At 36.1% G+C, this 26,239-nt stretch overlaps 1 long non-coding RNA gene across 3 annotated transcripts; it reads right to left on the bottom strand.

Annotated features, from left to right (window-relative positions):
* Positions 1-12,326: 12,326 nt before the first annotated feature.
* On the bottom strand, positions 12,327-25,777 carry LOC128555140 (uncharacterized). Of its 3 annotated transcripts, XR_008369823.1 has the most exons (8): positions 24,503-25,777; positions 23,283-23,409; positions 22,846-23,004; positions 22,338-22,490; positions 21,954-22,040; positions 21,150-21,304; positions 19,099-19,233; positions 12,327-13,466 (listed from the first exon to the last, which is right to left on the bottom strand). It is a non-coding gene; the product is annotated as an uncharacterized LOC128555140 (long non-coding RNA). The 3 variants fall into 3 exon arrangements; XR_008369822.1 differs by having other exon boundaries at positions 23,283-25,777; XR_008369824.1 differs by having other exon boundaries at positions 21,171-21,304; positions 23,283-25,777.
* Positions 25,778-26,239: the final 462 nt, after the last annotated feature.

Genomic DNA, 26,239 nt, shown 5'->3' with positions numbered 1-26,239 from the left:
CTAAAAATATTTACAATATTATATATACCAGAAATATGTATGTGTTTTCATACAATATATGTACAATTAACAACATAAAAATGTCAGTTTATAAAAGTTTTCAGATGGAACAGCTGTTTAAGTTCATTCTAATTATATCACTTATATTATTCATTGTTTGTGCATTAATAACATATCTTCATAATGGTATAATGAAACATATACTTTCTTTCGCGTTTTTGTGTGGAACCTACATAAGTCTTGTGGTCCTACCTAGGGACACTTATTTGCCTGTAAATGACACTGATGCGTTCAATCATTTTAGATCTTACTATGTAGCCAACACGCAACATTGCATTCTTCTTCTTCTTTCTTCTCATTATTTTTATTGTTATTATATGATTTTCATTATTAGATTTACTCAGCACCCGTCCATTATGAAGAATTTTACATAAAGTGGCAGGCACTCCGGGTGCCAAATTCATCCTTTTTCAGTACAGACACAAAGCGATCTGACTAGACTGACAAAGCGGAGAAAGTCCCAGTAATAGAAAGAGAGAAACCGTTTAGAAACAGGCATTTCTGGCATACTGTACTTATTAATGTGCTTAGTGTACAACATCAATCAAATGGCGTCAAGGTGGGCAGGGGGAAGTAACTCTTCATGGAAAATAAAACCAAGGTCGGTAAGAGTGACCTCCCCTTAATTTTGCAAATGGCGTCAAGGCGGGTAGGGGGAAGTAACTCTTCATGGAAAATAAAACAAAGGTCGGTAAGAGTGACCTCCCCTTAATTTTGCAAATGGTGTCAAGGCGGGTAGGGGAAGTAACTCTTCATGGAAATAAACCAAGGTCGGTTAGAGTGACCTCCCCTTAACTTTGCAAATGGCGTCAAGGCGGGTAGGGGAAGTAACTCTTCATGGAAATAAACCAAGGTCGGTTAGAGTGACCTCCCCTTAACTTTGCAAATGGCGTCAAGGCGGGTAGGGGAAGTAACTCTTAATGGAAAAAACCAAGGTCGGTTAGAGTGACCTCCCCTTAACTTTGCAAATGGCGTCAAGGCGGGTAGGGGAAGTAACTCTTCATGGAAATAAACCAAGGTCGGTTAGAGTGACATCCCTTTAATTTTGCAAATGGCGTCAAGGCGGGTAGGGGAAGTAACTCTTAATGGAAAAAAAACCAAGGTCGGTTAGACTGACATCCCCTTAATTTTGCAAATGGCGTCAAGGCGAGTAGGGGAAGTAACTCTTAATGGAAAAAACCATGGTCGGTTAGAGTGACCTCCCCTTAATTTTGCAAATGGCGTCAAGGCGGGTAGAGGAAGTAACTCTTAATGGAAAAAACCAAGGTCGGTTAGAGTGACCTCCCCTTAATTTTGCAAATGGTGTCAAGGAGGGTACGGGAACGGGAAGTAACTCTTAATGGAAAATAAAACCAAAGTCGGTTAGAGTGACATCCCTTTAATTTTGCAAATGGCGGGTACGGGAAGTAACTCTTAATGGAAAAAACCATGGTCGGTTAGAGTGACATCCCTTAATTTTGCAAATGGTGTCAAGTTGGGTAGGGGAAGTAACTCTTAATGGGAAAAAAACAAGGTCGGTTAGAGTTACCTCCCCTTAATTTTGCAAATGGCATCAAGGCGGGTAGGTGAAGTAACTCTTAATGGAAAAAAAACCAAGGTCGGTTAGAGTAACCTCCCCTTACTTTTGCAAATGGCGTCAAGGCGGGTAGGGGAAGTAACAATTAATGAAAAAAAAAGCAGTCGGTTAGTTAATTTTGCAAATGGCGTTAAGTTGGGTAGGGGAAGTAACTCTTAATAGAAAAAAACCAAGGTCGATTAGTGACCTCCACTTAATTTTGCAAATGGCGTCAAGGCGGGTAGGGGAAGTAACTCTTAATGGAAAAAAAACAAGGTCGGTTAGAGTAACCTCTCCTTAATTTTACAAATGGCGTCAAGGCGGGTAGGGGAAGTAACGATTAATGGGAAAAAAAACAAGGTCGGTTAGAGTAACCTCCCCTTAATTTTCCAAATAGCGTCAAGGCGGGTAGGGGATGTAACTCTTAATGGAAAAAACCAAGGTCGGTGAGTGACCTCCCCTTAATTTTCCAAATGGCGTCAAGGCGGGTATGGGAAGTAAGTCTTAATGGAAAACAAAGGTCGGTTAGAGTGACCTCCCCTTAATTTTCCAAATGGCGTCAAGGCGGGTACAGGAAGTAACTCTTAATGGAAAACAAAGGTTGGTTAGAGTGACCTCCCCTTAATTTTGCAAATGGCGTCAAGGTGGGTAGGGGAAGTAACTCTTAATGGAAAAAAAGGACGGTTAGAGTGACCTCCCCTTAATTTTGAAGTAACTCTTAATGGAAAAAAACCAAGGTCGGTTAGACTGACATCCCCTTAATTTTGCAAATGGCGTCAAGGCGAGTAGGGGAAGTAACTCTTAATGGAAAAAACCATGGTCGGTTAGAGTGACATCCCTTAATTTTGCAAATGGCGTCAAGGCGGGTAGAGGAAGTAACTCTTAATGGAAAAAAACAAGGTCGGTTAGAGTGACCTCCCCTTAATTTTGCAAATGGCGTCAAGGAGGGTACGGGAACGGGAAGTAACTCTTAATGGAAAATAAAACCAAAGTCGGTTAGAGTGACATCCCTTTAATTTTGCAAATGGCGTCAAGGCGGGTACGGGAAGTAACTCTTAATGGAAAAAACCATGGTCGGTTAGAGTGACATCCCTTAATTTTGCAAATGGTGTCAAGTTGGGTAGGGGAAGTAACTCTTAATGGGAAAAAAACAAGGTCGGTTAGAGTAACCTCCCCTTAATTTTGCAAATGGCGTCAAGGTGGGTAGGGGAAGTAACTCTTAATGGAAAAAAAACCAAGGTCGGGTTAGTGTACCTCCACTTAATTTTGCAAATGGCGTCAAGGTGGGTAGGGGAAGTAACTCATTAATGGAAAAAAAACCAGGTCGGTTAGAGTAACCTCCTTACTTTTGCAAATGGCGTAAGGGGTAGGGGAAGTAACAATCTAATGAAAAAAAAGCAGTCGGTTAGTTAATTTTGCAAATGGCGTTAAGTTGGGTAGGGGAAGTAACTCTTAATGAAAAAAACAAGGTCGATTAGTGTACCTCCACTTAATTTTGCAAATGGCGTCAAGGCGGGTAGGGGAAGTAACTCTTAATGAAAAAAAACAAGGTCGGTTAGAGTAACCTCTCCTTAATTTTCAAATGCGTCAAGGCGGGTAGGGGATAGTAACGATTAATGGGAAAAAAAACAAGGTCGGTTAGAGTACCTCCCCTTAATTTTCCAAATGCGTCAAGGCGGGTAGGGGAGTGTAACTCTTAATGGAAAAACAAGGTCGGTGAGTGACCTCCCCTTAATTTTCCAAATGGCGTCAAGGCAGGTATGGGAAGTAAGTCTTAATGGAAAACAAAGGTCGGTTAGAGTGACCTCCCCTTAATTTTCCAAATGGCGTCAAGGCGGGTACAGGAAGTAACTCTTAATGGAAAACAAAGGTTGGTTAGAGTGACCTCCCCTTAATTTTGCAAATGGCGTCAAGGTGGGTAGGGGAAGTAACTCTTAATGGAAAAAAAGGACGGTTAGAGTGACCTCCCCTTAATTTTGAAGTAACTCTTAATGGAAAAAAACCAAGGTCGGTTAGACTGACCTCCCCTTAATTTTGCAAATGGCGTCAAGGCGAGTAGGGGAAGTAACTCTTAATGGAAAAAACCATGGCCGGTTAGAGTGACATCCCTTAATTTTGCAAATGGCGTCAAGGCGGGTAGAGGAAGTAACTCTTAATTGAAAAAAACAAGGTCGGTTAGAGTGACCTCCCCTTAATTTTGCAAATGGCGTCAAGGAGGGTACGGGAACGGGAAGTAACTCTTAATGGAAAATAAAACCAAAGTCGGTTAGAGTGACATCCCTTTAATTTTGCAAATGGCGTCAAGGCGGGTACGGGAAGTAACTCTTAATGGAAAAAACCATGGTCGGTTAGAGTGACATCCCTTAATTTTGCAAATGGTGTCAAGTTGGGTAGGGGAAGTAACTCTTAATGGGAAAAAAACAAGGTCGGTTAGAGTAACCTCCCCTTAATTTTGCAAATGGCATCAAGGCGGGTAGGTGAAGTAACTCTTAATGGAAAAAAACGAAGGTCAGTTAGTGACCTCCACTTAATTTTGCAAATGGCGTCAAGGCGGGTAGGGGAAGTAACTCTTAATGGAAAAAAAACCAAGGTCGGTTAGAGTAACCTCCCCTTACTTTTGCAAATGGCGTCAAGGCGGGTAGGGGAAGTAACAATTAATGAAAAAAAAGCAGTCGGTTAGTTAATTTTGCAAATGGCGTTAAGTTGGGTAGGGGAAGTAACTCTTAATAGAAAAAAACCAAGGTCGATTAGTGACCTCCACTTAATTTTGCAAATGGCGTCAAGGCGGGTAGGGGAAGTAACTGTAAATGGAAAAAAAAACGTCGGTTAGAGTAACCTCTCCTTAATTTTACAAATGGCGTCAAGGCGGGTAGGGGAAGTAACGATTAATGGGAAAAAAAACAAGGTCGGTTAGAGTAACCTCCCCTTAATTTTCCAAATAGCGTCAAGGCGGGTAGGGGATGTAACTCTTAATGGAAAAAACCAAGGTCGGTGAGTGACCTCCCCTTAATTTTCAAAATGGCGTCAAGGTTGGTATGGGAAGTAACTCTTAATGGAAAACAAAGGTCGGTTAGAGTGACCTCCCCTTAATTTTCCAAATGGCGTCAAGGCGGGTACAGGAAGTAACTCTTAATGGAAAACAAAGGTTGGTTAGAGTGACCTCCCCTTAATTTTGCAAATGGCGTCAAGGTGGGTATGGGAAGTAACTCTTAATGGAAAAAAAGGACGGTTAGAGTGACCTCCCCTTAATTTTGAAGTAACTCTTAATGGAAAAAACCAGTCGGTTAGAGTGACCTCCTCTTAATTTTGCAAATGGCGTCAAGGCAGGTAGGGAAGCAACTCTTAATGAAAAAAAAGTCAAAGACAGTTACTGACCTCCCCTTAATTTTGCAAATGGCGTCAAGGCGGGTAGGGGAAGTTACTCTTAATGAAAAAAGCCAGTCGGTTAGAGTGATCTCCCCTTAATTTTGCAGATGGCATCGTCGGGAAGTAACTCGATGGAAAAAAGCGAAGATCGGTTAGAGTGACCTCCCCTTAATTTTGCAAATGGCGTCGAGGTGGGTAGAGGAAGTAAATCTTAATGGAAAATAAAACCTGATCGGTTAGCGACCTCCCCTTAATTTTGCAAATGTGGTCAACTCAGGAAGGGTAAGTAATCTTTAATTGAAAAACCCGGTTGGTTAGAGTGACCTCCCCTAGTTTTGCAAATGACGTCATGGCATGAAGGGGAAGTAATCTTTAATGGAAAAAGCCAGGTCGGTTTGTGACCTCCCCTTAATTTTGCAAATAGCGTCATGGGGGTTAGGGAAGTAACCTTTAATGGAAAAAAGGTCGGTGACCTCCCCTTAATTTTCCAAATAGCGAAAGAGTGGTAGGGGAAGTAATTTCTAATGAAAAACGGGTTTTGCAAATCAAGGGGATAGGGAAAGTAACTTTGCATGGGAAAGAGGTGCTAGGGTAGCCTCCCATTTAGGAATGGCGTCTATTGGGTAAGGGAAGTAATTTTGGATGAAAAGTGTAAGTCAGTTAACGAATAGATGAAACTCCCACATGATTTTGCAAATGCAGTACAACAAATTCCCTACAAATTACTAGGAGGTAAATAAAGAAGCTGTGGATAGAAAAGGTCGGTTATATACATATATATATATATATATATATCTTAACTGAAAAAGAAGTAGGTTATATAACCCTCGTTTATAATGCAAATGGTGTCAAAGGGGTAGGGCAAGTACATATAAATGGACGTATTTGCAGATGGCGCCAATATGGGAAGGGAAAGTAATTGGATGACAGCGGACAAGTCGGGGTAACCTGACAGTAGAAGGTAACAATTGTAACCTGCATTTTACAAATGGCGTCAATGAAAGAAAGGTAACTATTGATGACAAAGCGCTAGTTGTTAAGAATACACTTCTCTGTACATGTATTTTGCAAATGAGAAGGAAGTATGACCAATTGAACATACCTGCATTTTGCAAATGGTATGAAGGAAATAAACCTATTAAAGGAAAGGAACATCAATAATCAATGCAACTGTATGTCCTATTTTATTTAAACAAAATAAACAACACAACTGTATGGTATTTTATTCATTTCTCAAGCTGCAATAAATAGCAGACGTAGTCAAAATGACATTGTAAAGTATAATCATAATGAAAATATTCAATCTGAAGAATATTTCTAAAATTTAATACATGTACAAAAAAATCATTGCTTTGAACTATGTTTTCACTAAAAACGTAAAGCTCCGTCAGAAAAAAAAAATGTAATCGAAGGAATATATATAAAGTTTTGACTGTCATTAAGAAGCAACCAGCAAGCAGAACTAGAACTGTCACAGGAGTGACGAATACCCTCACAATACGGTCTTGTCACAGAAGAATGGCAATCATAAGAAAGGCATGGCCAAAAGAAGGTGCAACTTAAATCGAACTTGACCTGTATTTTATGATGTTACACCTGTGTACCAAAACATTTATATCTGTCAAGAATTGTCACTGAAGTGCAGTGTACGAAATTCAGATCTGAATCCACTAGCCTGTTCGGGCTACCAGATAGGGAATTTTCCAAGCCCGACACCAATTTCACTAGCCCGAACTTTAACACCTTAAAATACTTAAGTTTTGCACCATATGACATTTTGTTTTACAGACATTTCTATGAATGTTTGAAGGAATAAATTTCAAAAATATTTAACTCTAAATACTCCAGTCCAGATCAGCATCACCAGAGTCCAAAAGCACCGGACATGACACTCCTTGCCAAACGAAATCTAAACTCTAATGCCCGATTTTTTAGGATTCGCACTCGCCAATTACTGTTACACTGACGGACAATTTGGAAGATGTCAAAATGAGTGCTGAATACACACACAAATGCTGATAGCATAATTTAAGCTCCGCCTACTTCAGGTACTTGTGAGATTTTCACGAGAAGTGTGAAAGCTAATCAAATTATCCGTTACACTAGAGGAGATTGTATTCAGCCAATTAGCGTTGCGGTTTCATCTTTGACACTTTGCATTTGATTGTCAACACATGAGAGTGCAAAAAAGAACAATAATTCAATATCGTTCCTCAGTCTGGAGGATGCGTGATGCCTTCTTAGTGTTTATTAATGGAGATCATATGAAATCACGATGCTATACTCGTTTAATTAGCAAGAATTTTAATCAAATTAGGAAGATTCGGTAGCCTGGTCGGGCTTGTATCTGCGAAAAATCGATAGCCCGAGCTGAAATTTGGTAGCCTCGGACTACCGTGAATTTCGAACACTGGAAGTGTTTGATTTGACTCCAGTGGTGGATGAAAATTGCACAGTAGCCTGAGTCTGTGTTAAAAAATATCAAATTATAAGAGAGGTACAGATAAAGTGTATGAAAACACTATATAAATATAATTCTAACCAAAAAGGGGGCATAATTCAGTAAATGTTGGTGCAAGAGTTATGCACCATGTGTCATATGATGAGGGTGATGATGTGGAACAACTATTTTAAGTTTGAATCAAATCCATTAAGCAATAAAACCCTTCCAGGCACAGAAGTTATATGTATGAGATATAGTGGAAATGCATCAAAATTAACCTTAAATTCTAAGTAAAAGCGGACTTAATAATTCATGAAAAATTGGTGTCAGAGTTATGCACCTTGTGTCACATGATGTGGTTGATAAGGTGGAACATCTATTTTAAGTTTGAATCAAATCCATTTAGTAACTAGAACTGTCACAGGAGTGACTCATACTACCACCATACGGTCTTGTCATAGAAGAATGGCAACCAAGGAATCTTAAAAATACTTTGGAGTACTTCATCCTGGGCTTCCACATATAAGTAATACTAGTATAGTAATACTAGTAAATATATTAAATCTCTAATATTAGAGATACACTAAAAGTGAATACAAAAAAAGTGTCTTACCGACCCATGTTACCACGGAAAAATGTTTTTACTTTTTACATAAGACTTATAATAAAAAAGTTAGAAAAATACCTAAAATATTGAAAATCTAAAAATAAGATTTCTAAAAATAGACTAATTCCTGGAATTTAAGGGGAAGAAACTCAGTACAAAGGTTAAAAAAAGGTTACTTCCCTTTGGCTCTAAGCCAATCAGAATGAGATATAGTGAAAATACATCAAAATTAACCTTAAATTCTAGGTAAAAGGGGACACAATTCAAGAAAAATAGTGTCAGAGTTATGCACCTTGTGTCACATGATGTGGGTGATGAGGTGGAACATCTATTTTAAGTCTGAATCAAATCCATTCAGTAGTAATTGAGATTTAGTGAAAATACATCAAAATTAACCTTAAATTCTAAGTAAAAAGGGGTATAATTCATGAAAAATTGGTGTCAGAGTTATGCACCTTGTGTCACATGATGTCGGTGATGAGGTGGAACATCTATTTTAAGTTTGAATCAAATCCATTTTGTAATAATTGAGATATAGTGAAAATACATCAAAATCAACCTTAAATTTAAAGTAAAAGGGGACATAATTCATAAAAAATTTATGTCAGAGTTAAGCACCTTATGTCACATCATCTGGGTGATGAGGTGGAACAACTATTTTAAATTTGAATCAAATCCATTTAGTAATAACTGAGATATAGTGAAAATACAACAAAATTAACCTTAAATTTTAAGTAAAAGGGGACATAATTCATGAAAACTTGGTGTCAGAGTTATGCACCTTGTGACACATGATGTGGGTGATGAGGTGGAACATCTATTTTAAGTTTGAATCAAATCCATTCAGTAGTAACTGAGATAAAGTGAAAATACATCAAAATCAACCTTAAATTCTAAGTAAAAAGGGGCATAATTCATAAAAAAAAGGTGTCAGAGTTATGCACCTTATGTCACATGATGTGGGTGATGAGGTGGAACATCTATTTTAAGTTTGAATCAAATCCATTTAGTAATAACTGAGATATAGTGAAAATACAACAAAATTAACCTTAAATTCTAAGTAAAAGGGGACATAATTCATGAAAACTTGGTGTCAAGAGTTATGCACCTTGTGTCACATGATGTGGGTGATAAGGTGGAACATGTATTTTAAGTTTGAATCAAATCCATTTGGTAATAACTGAGATAATAGATTTCGGGACGCGACGGGACGGGACAAAACTGACTCCTATATACCCCCCTCAAACATGTTTGGTGAGTGAGTGTTAAAAACTTTAACCTTAAATTCTAAGTAAAAATGGGGGGCATAATTTATGAAATATTGGTGCAAGAGTTATCGACCTTGTGTCATATGGGTGATGATGTTGAACAACTATTTTAAGTTTGAATCAAATCCATTAAGGAATAAAACCCTTCTAGGCACAAAAGTTATGGAGCAAAACCCAAATATCTGACCTTTGACCTTGAATTGTGACCTTTGGCTTTTGACCATCAGGCATAGGTGATGTGTTCAACATGTCATCTGGTCTTGAGGAATAATAATGTGAAGTTAAATTTCTTCAGGGAATATCTTGGGAACATAAAACAAAAAATATCTAACAACAATTAAAATGATTTCAGTCCTAGGTTGTGTAACTTTATTTTTAAGCCGTATCTCCTCAAAATATTGATGTTTGTTACCTACTATTGCTGTAAAAATATATAGAAATGGGGCATGTGTTGGTTTCCATATAAGATCGAAATTTCTTTCACCGAATAAACTGAAAACTGGTGTTCCCGAGTGAAAGTTAATTCGGCATAACGTGAAAGTTGATTCATTATTATTATTATTATTGATGATATTATTATTATTATTATTATACCAGATTTATATATGTATTGCACGTTCATTTTTATTCTTAATGTTTAATTAATTGAAAAACATCTATTATTATTATCATTATTATTATTATACCAGATTTATTTATGTATATATGTATTGCACGTTCATTTTAATTCTTATTTTTTAACTAATTGAAAAACTCATCGCTTATTTTGTACTGCTTTATTATCTTGCAGAGTTAAAATAAATTTATCTCATGTTATCTTATTCAACCGCGCTGAGACCTGCGCCATGCGTAACGTCACGCTATATTTCATGAAGTCAAGATGCTGTTGGAAAAAAGTTAAATATGTCTACGCGATATACATGTTTCTTTTAGATTTTAATAGTTTGGCGTGTATTATTTTAGCGTTTAAGCAGTATTATACATTTTTTTTCTATTTGAAGCAAATTTCCAGTCCTTACATACAGTTCATATCCTTTTGCGTTCAGGTGTTGTTCCGTACTAGTGAAAAATCATATTTGGATTTCTCTCCGTTTCAAACAATGGGTTTATCATGTTATAATCTAACGTTATATCCAAGTAATTATTTAAAGCGATGACTAAAAACCTAAAAGTTTGCCAACAATTCTACTAAATATTTGATCAGCTAATCTTTCTACCCATCGTTCCTAAAGATTTACCAGTTTAACACTTTGTTCCTGATAACAGACAGAGTTGCTTTAAAAGTCATTTTAGCCGCAAGAGTTAATGTTAGTGCATAAAGTTGGGTGTCGATTAAGAGTTATACCAAACAGTGTAAAAGTCAGTGAACAAGAAATAAGACTAAAATTACTTTTAAAAGCTACATTAATACCAACCAGACAAAGTGCAGTAGAAAGTGTGTTTGAATAAATAAAAGAGCTATGATTTTATCGCTACATTTTATAGTTTTATTGAATTTCTTGCCAAGTTTTCAGATATTGCTGAAATAAAACGATAGATTATACCCTGATAAACCCACTGTTTCAGAAGTAAGAAATCCAAATACAGTTTTCACTTGCACGCAACATCAATTTAACGCGAAAGAATATGAATTATATATAATCTGATTGTTTTTATAGAAAAAAAAAAACATTAAAAAATAATTATATTAAAATGTAAAAGAAATCAATCTAGAAGAACTATATAACTTTTTCCAACATATATTTGCCATAATTTTAAGCGTAACGTTGCGCGTTGGGTGAGATGTTATACTACTTGTAAAATGTGTACAATTTAGTACACATATATTTAATTGCATAATATAAAATTTCTTTGATTTATAGTACACATATATTTAATTGCATAATATAAAATTTCTTTGATTTATAGTACACATATATTTAATTGCATAATATAAAATTTCTTTGATTTATAGTACACATACATTTAACTGCATAATATAAAATTTCTTTGATTTATAGTAAAATTGATTATTTTTCACGCTTGAACACTAGTTTACATTTTCGCGAGATGTATATAGAATGATTTGATCGATCTTACACTGAAACAAACAACTATCTCCCGTCCTAAAATCAATTATTACATGGCAGTCTGAAAGACAGCTAAAACCCCCGCCACTGTTATGGATAGTGAAAGGGTAACTTGAACCTTTGACCTTGAGCTGTGACCTTAACAATGAACTGACACAACTGATTTATGAATTCTGCACATCATCTTGATGAGTTGATAATTTGACCAAAGTTTCATGAAAATCTTTCAAGGGGTTAAGGAGATACAAAGCGGACACAAAATGGAAGGCTGAAAGACAGCTAAAACCCCCGCCAATGTTATGGATAGTGAAAGGGTAACTTGAACCTATGACCTTGAGCTGTGACCTTAACAATGAACTGACATGACTGATTTATGAATTCTGCACATCATCTTGATGAGTTGATAATTTGACCCAAGTTTCATGGAAATCCTTCAAGGGGTTTAGGAGATACGGCCTGGACACGAAAGTGTTGCGGACGGACAGACAGATGGACGAATACCATTCCTATCCCCCACCCTAATAAAGCAAATGTTACACATTTATGCCACTAACACCTGATCAACTAAGGCTATCATTGAAGTCGATTAATACCCCCACACCTCACTTTGATAAAGGGAAAGTAAAATGTTGTCATCATGACTTTTGATTTTTAGGTGTGACCTTGACCTTGGGCCTAGTGATCTGAGTTAATTGTGTCTGCTCGACTATAAGGAAAATGTTTAACAAGATATTGTTATTATTTTAAGTAAATGTGGGAGATCGAAAAGGAGATTTTTTATCCTTTTTATGGAGGGGGTGGGGGTTAGGGACGAGGGTAAAGGTTCGGTGAAATGGGGTGGAGGAGGTAGGTGAAGACAGCGGAGTAGGGGAGTTGATGGAAACATGAAATATAAGTTTTTGTATGGAACGCATTTTTGGGTGGGTGTCGGGAGGAACGTAGTTGAAGTGTGCTAAAAAGGATAGGACATGAGGGATACCAGTTCTAAGAAACGTTATGAGATATAAGTCAAATTGAGAAATGTGCCACAAGACTTTAACCAACACCGTTACAAAATCTGAACCCAGTAACCTTGACCTTTGAGCAACCTGACCCTAAACAAAAAGATTTCTGCCACATTCTAAGATCAATCCTTATGTGAGGTTATATTGTGAAATTGAGAAGCTTATCATGAAACCTTAACCAGCACTATCACAATATTTAAGCCAGTGACTTCGACATTAAGGATACTTGTTCCTAAACTTATACATGTAGATGTCTTTCCCTTACCAAGACCAACACTTATGTGAAGTTTGATGTTAATAAGGGCAGTAGTAAGAAGATATAGTGACACTGAGGAGCTTGTCCTAAAATTTTAACTTTCATTGCAATGGCTTCATTTAAGAAGATGTATTTAACCTGGAAGTTCTCTGGTGGAATTGAATGATAGTGCTTTACTGTAGAGTTGTCTTTGAAATAGTTCTATTCTATATTATATCTGTCTTAATATCTTTCAATATTGTTCTGTGTTACTGCATTTGTCATTGTATATACATCCTTTGTAAATATTGTAACATATCAAGTATCTGGAGGCTCACATGGAAGATTGGGTAATCCAAATGTGTTAGCCTCATAAAATAAAGTCGTTATTATAATGGTAACAGTGACACAGACGCCAAGGAAAGTACAGTAATCCTCCTTATTCTTCAAACAGTCGAGCTAAATATTTTCAAAGCCGTTTAGATAATAATAGAGCGGACATGAAGCTAAGCTATTTGACCTTTGACCTCCACGAGTAATCTTGACCTTGGGCCTTGTGACCTAAGTTGAGCGCTCTGTACATCGTCTTGATGTGGTTTATGAAAATCATCCCAGCAGCCATGGTGGACAAATGAACGGATGGACTGGACATGCGTGACTCCAACATAGCCCAATATACTTTGTACGTTGGGGTATAATTATATACATGTTAGCTTATGTCTAATTTGTTTAACTATGCTTTTGTCATGGCAGCTGTAGTTGTGTCATACTATATATGCTTGTGCCAGGTCTGTCGTGGATTTATCATACTTGGTTCTTTCTTCTGCATATATTTCCCACTAGAGTGTTTGAAATCAATCTGAAAATGAAGACAAATAATTAGGATAAAAATATTTCAAGATGTAACTTAAAGGTAAAATCAACTTAAACCAAATCTTCCATTTTTTTTCTTCTCAGAATTATCAGTAGAACTTTATATCTCCCCTTCCTTTGCAGGAGAAAAAAAAACAGCCAAGAGCTGTCAAAGGAGACAGCACGCTCAACTATTTTGATGCTGCATAGTGAAACGGGGCACATCTGAGGAAGATGGAGCTGTCACTTGAGTGTTAAATGACTCCAATGGTGGATGTAGATATTGCACAATAGCCTGAGTCTGTGTCAAAAATATCAAGTTATAAGAAAGATAAAGATAAAGTGTATCAAAACACTAAATCAGTATAATTATAAGCAAAAAGTGGGCATAATTCATAAAATATTGGTGCAAGAGTTATCACCTTGTGGCATATGATGTGGGTGTGATGATGTGTTACATAATACCTTTGACAGTAACAGAGATATTTGACTTTATCAATACCTTTAACCAACGGCGACGACGACGCCGGGGCAAGGGCAATACCTCTACTTTTTCTTATAAAAGTCGAGCTAAAAAGGGGAGATAATTCATGAAATACTGGTTTGAATCAAATTTATTTAGTAATAACTAAAATATAGTGGAAATGCATCAAAATTAACCTTAAATTCTAAGTAAAAGGGGGCATAATTCATGAAAAATTGGTGCAAGAGTTATGCACCTTGTGTCATACGATGTGAATGATAAGGTAGAACAACTATTTTAAGTTTGAATCAAATCCATTTAGTAATAACTGAGATAGAGTGATAGTGCACCAAAACTTTAACCTGAAATTCTAAGTAAAAGTGGGGGATAATTCATTAAATATTGGTACCAGAGTTATGGATCTTGTGTAATATGATGTTGGAGATGATGTGGAACAACTGCTTTCAGTCTGAATCAAATCCATGTAGTAATGATTAAGATATAGTGAAAGTGCATCAAAACTTTATCTTCTAAGTAAAAAGGGGGGGGGGGGGGGGATAATTCATGAAATATTGGTGTGAGAGTTATGGCCCCTGTGCCATATGATGTGGGTGATGATGAGGAATAATTATTTTAAGTTTGAAACAAATCCATCATGTAATTACAGTGATAAGGAGTAAAAGGAGGAAGTGTAAAAAAAACAAAAAGTAAGCAAAACAACTAGATCGCAAGTGTGTTTCAACAGCACTGTGCGTAAGTTTGAAAAGCTCTGTATGCACTTTTCAATAGTTTCAATAGTATAGTCCTCTTCGTATGTAATTACTACAAGCGCCTTTGTTGACTTTCTTACACATTTTAGACGAAATTATATTAAAAGAGCCTGCTAAAAAATTCAACACAAAAGTCGGAAACAATTAAGACATCACACGAGCTGTATCCAGTGTGCCTTTTTTTTACAGTGTTTAAGCCCGAGTCAAATGTATTTAGTAATATCAGAGAAAGGGTGAACATTAACTAGGTATAAAAGGGACACACGATTAACGGAAAACTTCTGCAAGAGTTATACACTATGTGTCATATTATGCGGTTAGTTATGTGGAATAATCACTTTAAGTTTGAATAAAATCCATTAAGTAATAAATAAGATAGAGAAAAAAGAGCATCATACTTTAATAAAAAAGGGACATAATTTATAAAATGATCTGAAGCTGAATAAAATCCATGTAGTAATGACAGAGAAAGAGTTAAATTGTATCAAAACTTTTAACTGAAAGTTTATGTAAAAAGGGCGATAATTCATGAAACATTGGTGCCAAAGTTATGGTCCTTGTGAAATATGATATGGGTGATAATGAGGACAAAATATTTAAAGTTTGAAGCAAATCTATCAAGTGATAACAGAGATAATGTAAAAGTGTATCAAAATATTAACAAAGGTGTGGACACAGAACGGACTGGGTTGAATAAGATAGCTCTCCGTACACTTCGTAAAGTCTAGCTAAGAAGACGTTTAGAGTGTGATATATAAAACTTATAGAATGCAATGTAATAACAAATACAGTTGATTATTTTTCCAATTCAACTTTGAATAACAAGAGCCACGACCCCACACTCCCATCCCCACACACCGCTCGTCTGCATGTACTTGTCATTAGTCAATAAGGTTTATGACCTACCTTCTCATCTTAAAATAGCAAGCAAATTCGTTGAATTGGCATCCCCCGTCGAATGTGTGGTGAGGATTGGCAAAGAAATATATCCGGCAAAAAGTTAAGGCTGTTACTAGGAAGCAAATAATTTCATTCATTTCATTACATTTGAACTGGGTGGGGAGAAGGGTTTAACTTCACATCTTGATGGAAGTTTTGAAAAATTAAAAAAACAAAGTTTTTTAGTTGGTATTTGGGGTGAGGGTGAAAAACTTCACATTTTGAAAATAAATACTGATGGAAAATAAAACAAGAGGACCATGATGGTCCTGAATCGCTCACCTGTCCCCACATGACCCAGTTTTGAACTGAGTATGACGTCGTTTTTTTCTATTATTTGACATAGTGACCTAGTATTTGAGCTCATGTGACCCAGTTTTGAACTTGACCTAGATACCCAGATAAAAATTCTGACCAAATTTCATGAAGATCCATTGAAAAATATGGCCTCTAGAGAGGTCACAAGGTTTTTCTATTATCTGACCTAATGACCTAGTTTTTGAAGGCACTTGACCCAGTTTCGAACTTGACCTAGATACCATCAAGGTGAACATTCTCACCAATTTTCATGAAGATCTCATGAAAAGTACGGCCTCTAGAAAGGTCACAAGGTTTTTCTATTAATTGACCTAAGGACCTAGTTTTTAAAGGCACGTGACCCAGTTTCGAACTTGACCTAGATATCATCAAGTTGAACATTCTGACCAATTTTCATGAAGATCTCATGAAAAGTATGGCCTCTAGAGAGGTCACAAGGTTTTTCTATTTTTAAACCTTATGACCTAGTTTTTGACCATACGTCATCCACTTAACTTGACCAAGATATCATCAAGGTGAACATTCTGACTAATTTTCATGAAAATGCATTGAAAAATAAGGCCTCTAGAGAGGTCACAAGGTTTTTCTATTTTTAGACCTACTGACCTAGTTTTTGATCACACGGGACCCAGTTTCAAACCTGACCTAGATATCATCAAGATGAACATTCAGACCAACTTTCACATACAGATCCCATGAAAACTATGGCCTTTAGAGAGGTCACAAGGTTTTTCTATTATTTGACCTACTGAGCTAGTTTTTGACCGCACTTGACCCACTTTCGAACTTGACCTAGATATCATCAAGATGAACATTCTGACCAATTTTCATGAAGATCCATTGAAAAATATGGCCTCTAGGGAGGTCACAAGGTTTTTCTATTTTAAGACCTACTGACCTAGTTTTTGACCGCACGTGACCCGCTTTCGAACATGGCCTAGATATCATCAAGATGAACATTCTGACCAATTTTCATGAAGATCCATTGAAAAATATGGCCTCAAGGGAGGTCACAAGGTTTTTCTATTTTTAGACCTAATGACCTAGTTTTGGACCGCATGTGACCCAGTTTCGAACTTGACCTAGATATCATCAAGATGAACATTCTGACCAATTTTCATGAAGATCCATTGAAAAATATGGCCTCTAGAGAGGTCACAAGGTTTTTCTATTTTAAGACCTACTGACCTAGTTTTGGACAGCACGTGACCCAGTTTCGAACCTGACCTAGATATCATCAAGATGAACATTCAGACCAACTTCCATACAGATCCCATGAAAAATATGGCCTCTAGAGAGGTCACAAGGTTTTTCTATTATTTGACCTACTGACCTAGTTTTTGATGGCACGTGACCCACTTTCAAACTTGACCTAGATATCATCAAGGTGAACATTCTGACCAATTTTCATGAAGATCTCATGAAATATATGGCCTCTAGAGAGGTCACAATGTTTTTCTATTTTTAGACCTACTGACCTAGTTTTTGATCACACGGGACCCAGTTTCAAACTTGACCTAGATATCATCAAGATGAACATTCAGACCAACTTTCACATACAGATCCCATGAAATATATGGCCTTTAGAGAGGTCACAAGGTTTTTCTATTATTTGACCTACTGACCTAGTTTTTGATGGCATGTGACCCACTTTCGAACTTGACCTAGATATCATCAAGATGAACAATCACACCAACTTTCATACAGATCCCATGAAAAATATGGCCTCTAGAGAGGTCACAAGGTTTTTCTATTATTTGACCTACTGACCTAGTTTTTGAAGGCACGTGACCCACTTTCGAACTTGATTTAGATATCATCAAGGTAAACATTCTGACCAATTTTCATGAAGATCTCATGAAATATATGGCCTCTAGCTAGGTCACAAGGTTTTTCTATTTTTAGACCTACTGACCTAGTTTTTGACCGCATGTGACCCAGTTTCAAACCTGACCTAGATATCATCAAGATGAACATTCAGACCAACTTTCATACAGATCCCATGAAAAATATGGCCTTTAGGGAGGTCACAAGGTTTTTCTATTATTTGACCTACTGACCTAGTTTTTGAGGCACGTGACCCAGTTTCGAACTTGGCCTAGATATCATCAAGGTGAACATTCTGACCAACATTCATGAAGATCCATTGAAAATTATGGCCTCTAGAGTGGTCACAAGGTTTTTCTATTTTTAGACCTACTGACCTAGTTATTGGCCGCACATGACCCAGTTTCGAACCTGACCTAGAAATCATCAAGGTGAACATTCTGACCAATTTTCATGAAGATCCATTGAAAATTATGGCCTCTAGAGTGGTCACAAGGTTTTTCTATTTTTAGACCTACTGACCTACTTTTTGGCCGCATGTGACCCAGTTTCGAACTTGACCTAGAAATCATCAAGATGAACATTCTGACCCATTTTCATAAAGATCCCATGAAAACTGTGACCTCTAGAGATGTCACAAGGAAAAGTTTACGCACGGACGGACGGGCGATGGACGACGGGCGCTGCGTGATCACAAAAGCTCACCTTGTCACCTTGTGACAGGTGAGCTAAAAACAAAGGTTGCCGTAAAACTTTCTTAAAAATAACCTAAGTATAAAACCTTGATGACCTTGATCTTGGATATTATGGGCCCAGCCCTGCATATACTTTGTTTGTATGCTGGACAATGTTTATGTGAAGTTACAGTAAGATATAAGCAATAGTAACAAAGATATTACAGAAAAACAAAAGTTGCCGAAATTTTTTTAACCTTAATAACCTAAGTATAACATCTTGGTGTCCTTGACCTTGAGTATATAACGGGCCAAGCCCCTGCATATACTTTGTTTCTATGCTGGACAATATTTATGTGAAGTTACAGTAAGGTATAAGCAATAGTAACAAAGATATGACAGAAAAACAAAGGTTGCCGAAACACTTTAACCAAGAAAGCTCAAGCCAACGCCGAACCTGGGGCAATTAGAAAAGCCCCCCTATTCTCCGAATAGTGAAGCTAAAAATGAAAAAGAAAACTTTTGCCAAGAAACTAGCAGAATGGCCACAGACGCCGAGTAGGATAGCTCTCTACATAATTTGTATAATTGTGTCTAAAACAAGCTATTTCAGAATAAATGGTACAAAATTAATCATAAATTTCTTACAGATAGTATCTGGCATGCACCGGACTCTCCCCTCAACTGTCGAAAACAACAAACACAGGACGGCACGTTCTGGAATTTGATTCTTTTTCTTTGTCTTTCAACTATGTAAAACACTGTCTTCCTGTCGTTTTAAACCTGAAAAAAAATATCATACTTATAACAGTAACAAGCGAAATTCATGCAATTCAATGAAAATATGCTACATATGGCTTAATAATTGGCAATTGCACATATCTGCGTGGGTTCAAGTCTCGCTCGAGGCCGTTGAATTCTTTCACTTCAATGAAACTGTTTTGCTGAAAGTTGGTGGCCAATATTTAAACTTAATGACTTGAGCAATAAGCAGAGGGGAAATTATGGTTATAACACTGTTTATACAAAATGAAATGGCCTATATAGCAGGTCAGAAATTCTAACTGACTAATCAGAAAGATGCATTTTCAAGTTCTGTCATTTTCCTGTTTTTACAATGAACATGTAGCGACTCGCAGTAATTTAGAAATCAAGTTCAGTTTTTAATCTCACATGTCTTACAGGATGCTAAAATGAATACTAGTACATTTTAAAGTTTAATTTGAATACTACATTGATAACTTTTATTTAAAATAAGATTTGAGGTTTTAAACAGGGATTCTGTGATAAAGTCCGAGTAAAGTGATAACTCGACTGAAACGAGTACCATTTCGCAATGTTACTGTGAACTACTAGTATTCACGCCAAACTATGCCTTGTGCAAAAAGTGTGCTTTATCTCTAGACATTGAGTAAAGATGCATCATTACAAAATGCAGAATTTCTCAAGACCACCCGAATCAATGTCTTTAAAACTGAGTAAAAAATCAAACAATGAAACAGTATAAAATTAATGTATCGAGAAAAAAATTTCTGTCGTTACAAAATGTCTAAAGAGAACAAAAATTGATGTCCAAATTGTATGACACATGACCCCTGAAAATATTCAATAGAATAATGCTAAGAATTTAAAAAGAGGCAAAACTCAAAAAAAAACATCGGACACCAAATTCCAGAAAAAAGCAAATGTCTTCTTAAAGCTAATGTATACAAAGTTTCATTTGAGCTGTAGGACTGAAGTACATAATGTGTTTTGATGTAGTTGTAAAATTTCGACGTCCGACAAGGGGTCAATATTAACTCGAGCAGAAAATCAGACATGGAAGTTTCAATTATACACATGTCCGCTTCATGTTACGTTTAAATTGGGTAGAAACTGTATGAGAATTTGGATACACAATGTTCTGATATAGATGTAACATTTCAAAGTCCGTAAAAGGGCCATTACCCCAAAAGAATATTACATGAAAATCCCCACAATATGCGCATTTCAATGTAAATGGTGTATACTAAGTATATTTCAGTTACTTATAAACTGTAAGAGCACCTGAGTATACAAGAAACGTGATTAAAGGACTGACGGACGGACAGATATTTTAAACACTATCTTTGAAACCGTGGTAATAACATATATCTAATAATTTACGTTGTATCATAGTTTACCTATAATGCAGGCAAAAAAGATTATTGTCTAAGTCCATCTGAAAGTTCTTAGAGGTGAACAATTTGCAAATAACAATGTGTATATTTCTCGGACGTCCGTTGGTGACATAAATACAAATAAGGTCTGAATTTCAGAGTGACTTGCTCGCTAATTTTAAATACATTTAGTTGAAACAGAATTCATTTAACAGATTCATAGAAAGTAGTTTTTGAAATCATGTTTATTTTCATGACTTTGCTAGCTGGTTTCTAACTAGTACCCGGACCTCATCAAAAACTGCGGTCAAAGTTCTGTCAAATCGGAATTTGAATCAGCGACTCAAAACAAGGAGTCTAATGATCTACCATTATAGCCGGGTGAGACACCATGTCGCGAATTTATGTGGCAAAATAATTTATAAAGTACATACATGCCAGAAGAATTGTTTTCCGCAATGCCATGTTTATGGAACCTAATTTCATCATCTGCATACAAAGCAGATAAAATAACTTTCAAACTAATAGAAAAAAACGTTATGAAGTATCATTTCTCTTTACCTGAATAAATTCGTCGCCTACCTCGCAGATTCTGATATTTGCACGAGGTGTGGAAGAGCTCTCTACCATCACCAGGACAGGGCAAATACAGACGATATGTCCATCAAGGGCTGTATTCCACTAAAACCACTCTTATCTTGACCATTCAAACAGTGCTGAAATGTTTTATTACATAATTACATACTCAGTTATAAACTCCATAAAAAAACGTCAATATTTTCACATTTCACGTCGAATGCGTGGCATCATTTGTGATGTAATTTTTACATATGTCGTCGCATTTGAAATGTCTTTAAGGACGATAAGATTAATTTTGCTCATGTTAAAAACTAATTCATATCATTTATATTACTATTATTACTTTTGATGCGTATGTAATATAGAGATTATTAGATTTGCATCGATAATATGCACTCGTTCTTTCGCGAAATATTGCACCCTGAAGTCGTGCAATAATTCCGCTGCTTAACTCATGCATATTTCTTGATACAAATCTAATAACCTATAAGTCCTACATTTATAAGTTTTATTGCACTATTAGAAATGACAGTATATGCCAATAATCATTTTTTAAGTCAGTTAATCATGTGAAACAGTCGATCCATGATTTACAAAGTTATACACTCTTCAGTTTAAGGTTGGTATTTTTTTTTTTCATTTCCGGAACAAACGCATCATAAATGCATCACCTTTAGGGTCTGCAAGTTATACAAGCCAGTATCAGTGTACATAATGACGACAATATAATTATTATGAAAGTTTTATACTGGAAAGTATGACGACAAACAAATTCAAATACTTTACCAAAATTTTATACTGCAAAGTTACTCCAGGCATCGGGTCTCTTCTTCCGCCACTGACTTGTCTTGTAGAAGCAGCAAGTGTCGTCTGCTAGATATAATTGGCAACTGTCATGTTATAAATCCTCTTATTACATATGGATATATAAGCCTTAAGTTTAGTTACCGAAATTGTTATTTTGTAAAATTTAAATAACTACCAGCGATTACATAACTTGACAAATCTCTCAATATGTTCAGGAAAAAAGGAAAGTTATGTCACAGAACCAGATGTCAACAATAGCTTTTTGCTGAGCCTGTCACATTTAACATTGTTTTAGATAAGTCAGAAACCTTAGATGTAATACAAGCGCGTAAATAGCAATTCTAAAGTGATTTAGTAGCCTACCTGGTCGAGAACAGACTTGATTACTATGTTGACAAAACACCTCTGATGAGCGACATCGATTGGTTACCAGTGCCCCTCTGGTTATCGGCATCTTTTTAGTACCAGCAAGGCAATTCCATGACAACTGTAGTTTCATCAACTAAATTTTTCTTCCTGTTAATACAATAAAATAAACAGCCACACTGTTTTTCGGAAACCAACACTTACACCAAAGTCACATATGAAAAGATAGTTATATCCCTGTTTTCTTTTTATTGACAGAAAACAAAAGTTTGTTATAAAATCTTTGATACAGTTTAAAGGAGAAAATGGGTTTCAAACTCACACACCAAAAATCATTAATTCGAACCACGTCTCAGGCTTATACGGTAGCAAACGCTTGCTTGACTGCAACACAGCAATGAGCCCGACGTACAATTACACCAATCATGTAAACCTACTTGGTGTAATTAAACTGATTTACCGACCTATATTCAAAGTGCAATATTAATTATAAGCAAGTCCTTACGTGTATGGTACAGGAAACTGCTTCTTGTCAGATAGTTCGGGTTCCTCGTCTGATAGCATGAGTTTCTCATCGAATAGTTTTGAGTTTCTTGTCCGATACTTCGAGTTTTACTTTCACTGTGGCCAGAAGTTGAATGCACATTCTTACGCTCCAGAATTACTACGAGAAAAATAGTTCTTTGCTTTCTAAAGGTTTAAAGTTATGCACTGCTTAACTGAATACTGGTAGTTATTATCTAACAATTAACCATAATGAGTTAAAAATAACAAAAATTAAAACCATGTACGACCATACGATAACCAGAAAATATAAAATTTATAGAAAATTTATTAAAATGAAAATGAATGTGCGTAACTTGTGGGATGAAAACTGCAAAAAAACTATCAAACGAAATTATCTAATTGTGCCTGTCAGAAAAATTACATACAAAAATGTACCTTAGAAAAAGGATCAAGTTGCAGCACCGACTTAACCACTGTGAAATCTACAACATGACATCCACGCACGTGCTTGTAGTCAATATCATGTACCAGAGCTGCACCATCCACTAAACCATTGCATTGTCTACAACATGATATATTCACACGTACTTGTAAACATCAGCCAAAAGGTTGAAAAAATGCATACAAAAAAGGATAACATAAGTAGCAATATACATATCTGTTCATCATAAAGAGAAACGCACATTTTGCTTGGTCTGCATCTCCATGTCCTTCTGCGTCTTTTTTCTTCAAGTACACATACCCCAGCATTCTAGTAGAAAAAAGAAATACAAAACAAAAAGAGTAAAACACAGACATAGAATAAAACAATTTCGCGCGTTCCACCCAGATCTCGTCTGCACTGCATGTCTGTCATCTGCATATTTCATGGCATGTCTTTGCAGCTTTCGCGCGTTCAACCCAGATCTCACCTGCACCCCATATCTGTCATCTGCAAATTTCATGACATGTCTTTGCAGCTATCTAAAACTGATGGGAAACGTAAAACAAATTAATCACACCGCAATTTTTGTGTACATGAATAAATCTAGTTATAATATACTGCTAATGGCAAAAAGAAATTCACCTTGTAACGGAACGAACGATGAAGAACCAAATGCGACATATACAATTCGCACCAAACGCCCATTTTAACAAAACACACAAACATGATCGAATACAACCGAGAAGAACACATGGAAGACTCCAAAAACACAACAAACACCAAAACACCACCACAAACAGCACAACAAACACCAAAACCACGACAAACACCATCAAATAGCCAAACAAATCCCTGACAAAATAGCAAACACCTAACACCAAGAATTACGCAGCAAAACACATGCAAGGTAGATTGAGTTTTCAAAAACCGCACATATTATCCAGATGTTTGTTTATATTCAAGTTTTGCCTGAATTCATTTACGGGTCCTAGCAAAGCTTAGACTATTTAAAGCTAAGCGTTTGTCATGTGATCTCGTTATCGGTTGCAGGATTTCTCTCACTGCTGTTTGTAGATTTGGACGTCGCCATCCATTTATACCTTTGCCTAGATGTAGAAGTTAGTTTCCATGGTAATCCTATTCTGTTTATAGATACAAAGGGGCATGTGTAAAATGAAAAACAAATATATCAAAGTGACATCACAAAAAAAGAAAAAGTAAACATACACACCTTATATGCTTTAAAATCTGCTGTATGACTTTGTACATATGAACGTTGCTCATCCAATATACCATTGCCTAGATACTGAGGTACTTTTTCATGGTAACCCTATTAAAGTTGAATGTATAAATACAGAAAGGCATGTGTAAAAACAAAAACAAATGTATCAAAGCGTTGCCACATAAAAGGAAAAGTAGACATACATGTACTAACCGTATATGCTCTAAAATCTGCTCATCTGAACGTCAGTCATTGTCTAAATGTGTTTTGTGGCGGTACCTTCCCATGGTGACCCTGTTGCGTGTATACATACAGAGAGGCATGTGTAAAAAGAGAAACAAATATATCAAAGTGTTGCCACATGTAAGAAAAAGTAAACATACACACCCTATATGCTCCAAAATCATTGTAAAACTCTGAACATCTAAATGTCGGTCATCCATACATACCATTGCCAAGATGTGGTGGTAAGTGTTCACAGTAACCCTGTTAAATGTATAGATACAGGGGAGGCATGTATAAAAAGAGAAACAAATATATCAAATTTGTTGCCACAGAAAATAACAAGAGGGCCATGATGGCCCTGTATCGCTCACCTGAGTACCATTGCTCAAAATGATATGATCATGTTTTGACATAGAGCACATAGGCATACACATTAAATATCATCAGGAAAAACATTTTCTTGTAACAGTCCCTTTTGACCTAGTCAGGCTCAAATGCTGCATTTTTGTACTAACATGACTATTCCTTACCCTGGAAGACTTTAAATAACATTTAAAACCAATCTCATTAGACGCTGCTGAGATATATTCATTAACATAAAATAAAGGGAGATAATCTGTCATAAGTTCAGTCAAAAGTTATCTACTCTGATTGTCCGAGTCCATCTGATGGCACAAATGACATTTCAAATCAGTATCTTCTTTGGTTACTGAGATATACCCATTTTAATTTGAAACAAAGGGAGGTAATTTGACATAAAAAAATCAGTTCATAGCTATCTACCCTGATTGCCTCAGTCCAACTAAAGACAATAATGAAATTTTAAATGAGTTCTATAAATATTTACCGAGATAAATCCATTTTTATTAAAATCAGGGGAGGTAATCATGCATTGGTATATGCATGTAGAAGATACAGTGTACAAACCTAGACAACATATTGCTAAAGTATTCATATCGATAAATGTTATATCAAGAGTTATCTAATATGACTATTTCTTAGGCAATAGAAAATTAGTTTTTAGATTCTCATCCCCACCCACCCCTATCTGAAACCTCCCGCCCCAAAAGAAAAAAAAAGATTTACTATCACATAATAAGTACGATTAAAATTTTATGACATAAAGTTAGTATTTTTTATATATAGAGCTATATGAAAAGAGTTTTATAAATAAATCTAAAAGCTATTCAAAGATACAGCAACAAACACTAGAATTAGCAATACAGTGATATTTTAAATCTGATTTGTCAAATTGACCTCAGGTCTCCGTTATTCCCAAATTAAACAAGAGCTGTCCGTAAGACAGCGCGCTCCACTATTCGGGGATTTGACAGTAAAATGAATATATGTCTGAATAAGAGACCTCTACTATAAAAAGAAGATACACCAAGGGGCATAATTCCATCAAATACACAAATTAGAGTTATTAGGAGTGTTAAAACAAATGCAGATGACGATGGTAAAGATATATTTTGAGTTTCAAGTCATTATCTTATATTGAACCAAAGTTATGTCCAGAAA

Source organism: Mercenaria mercenaria, chromosome 2 (assembly GCF_021730395.1).
Source record: "Mercenaria mercenaria strain notata chromosome 2, MADL_Memer_1, whole genome shotgun sequence".
In the NCBI taxonomy this organism is placed as follows: Eukaryota; Metazoa; Mollusca; class Bivalvia; order Venerida; family Veneridae; genus Mercenaria; species Mercenaria mercenaria.
Note: the sequence above shows the minus strand (reverse complement) of the source record. Positions and strands in the feature narration are given on the sequence as shown.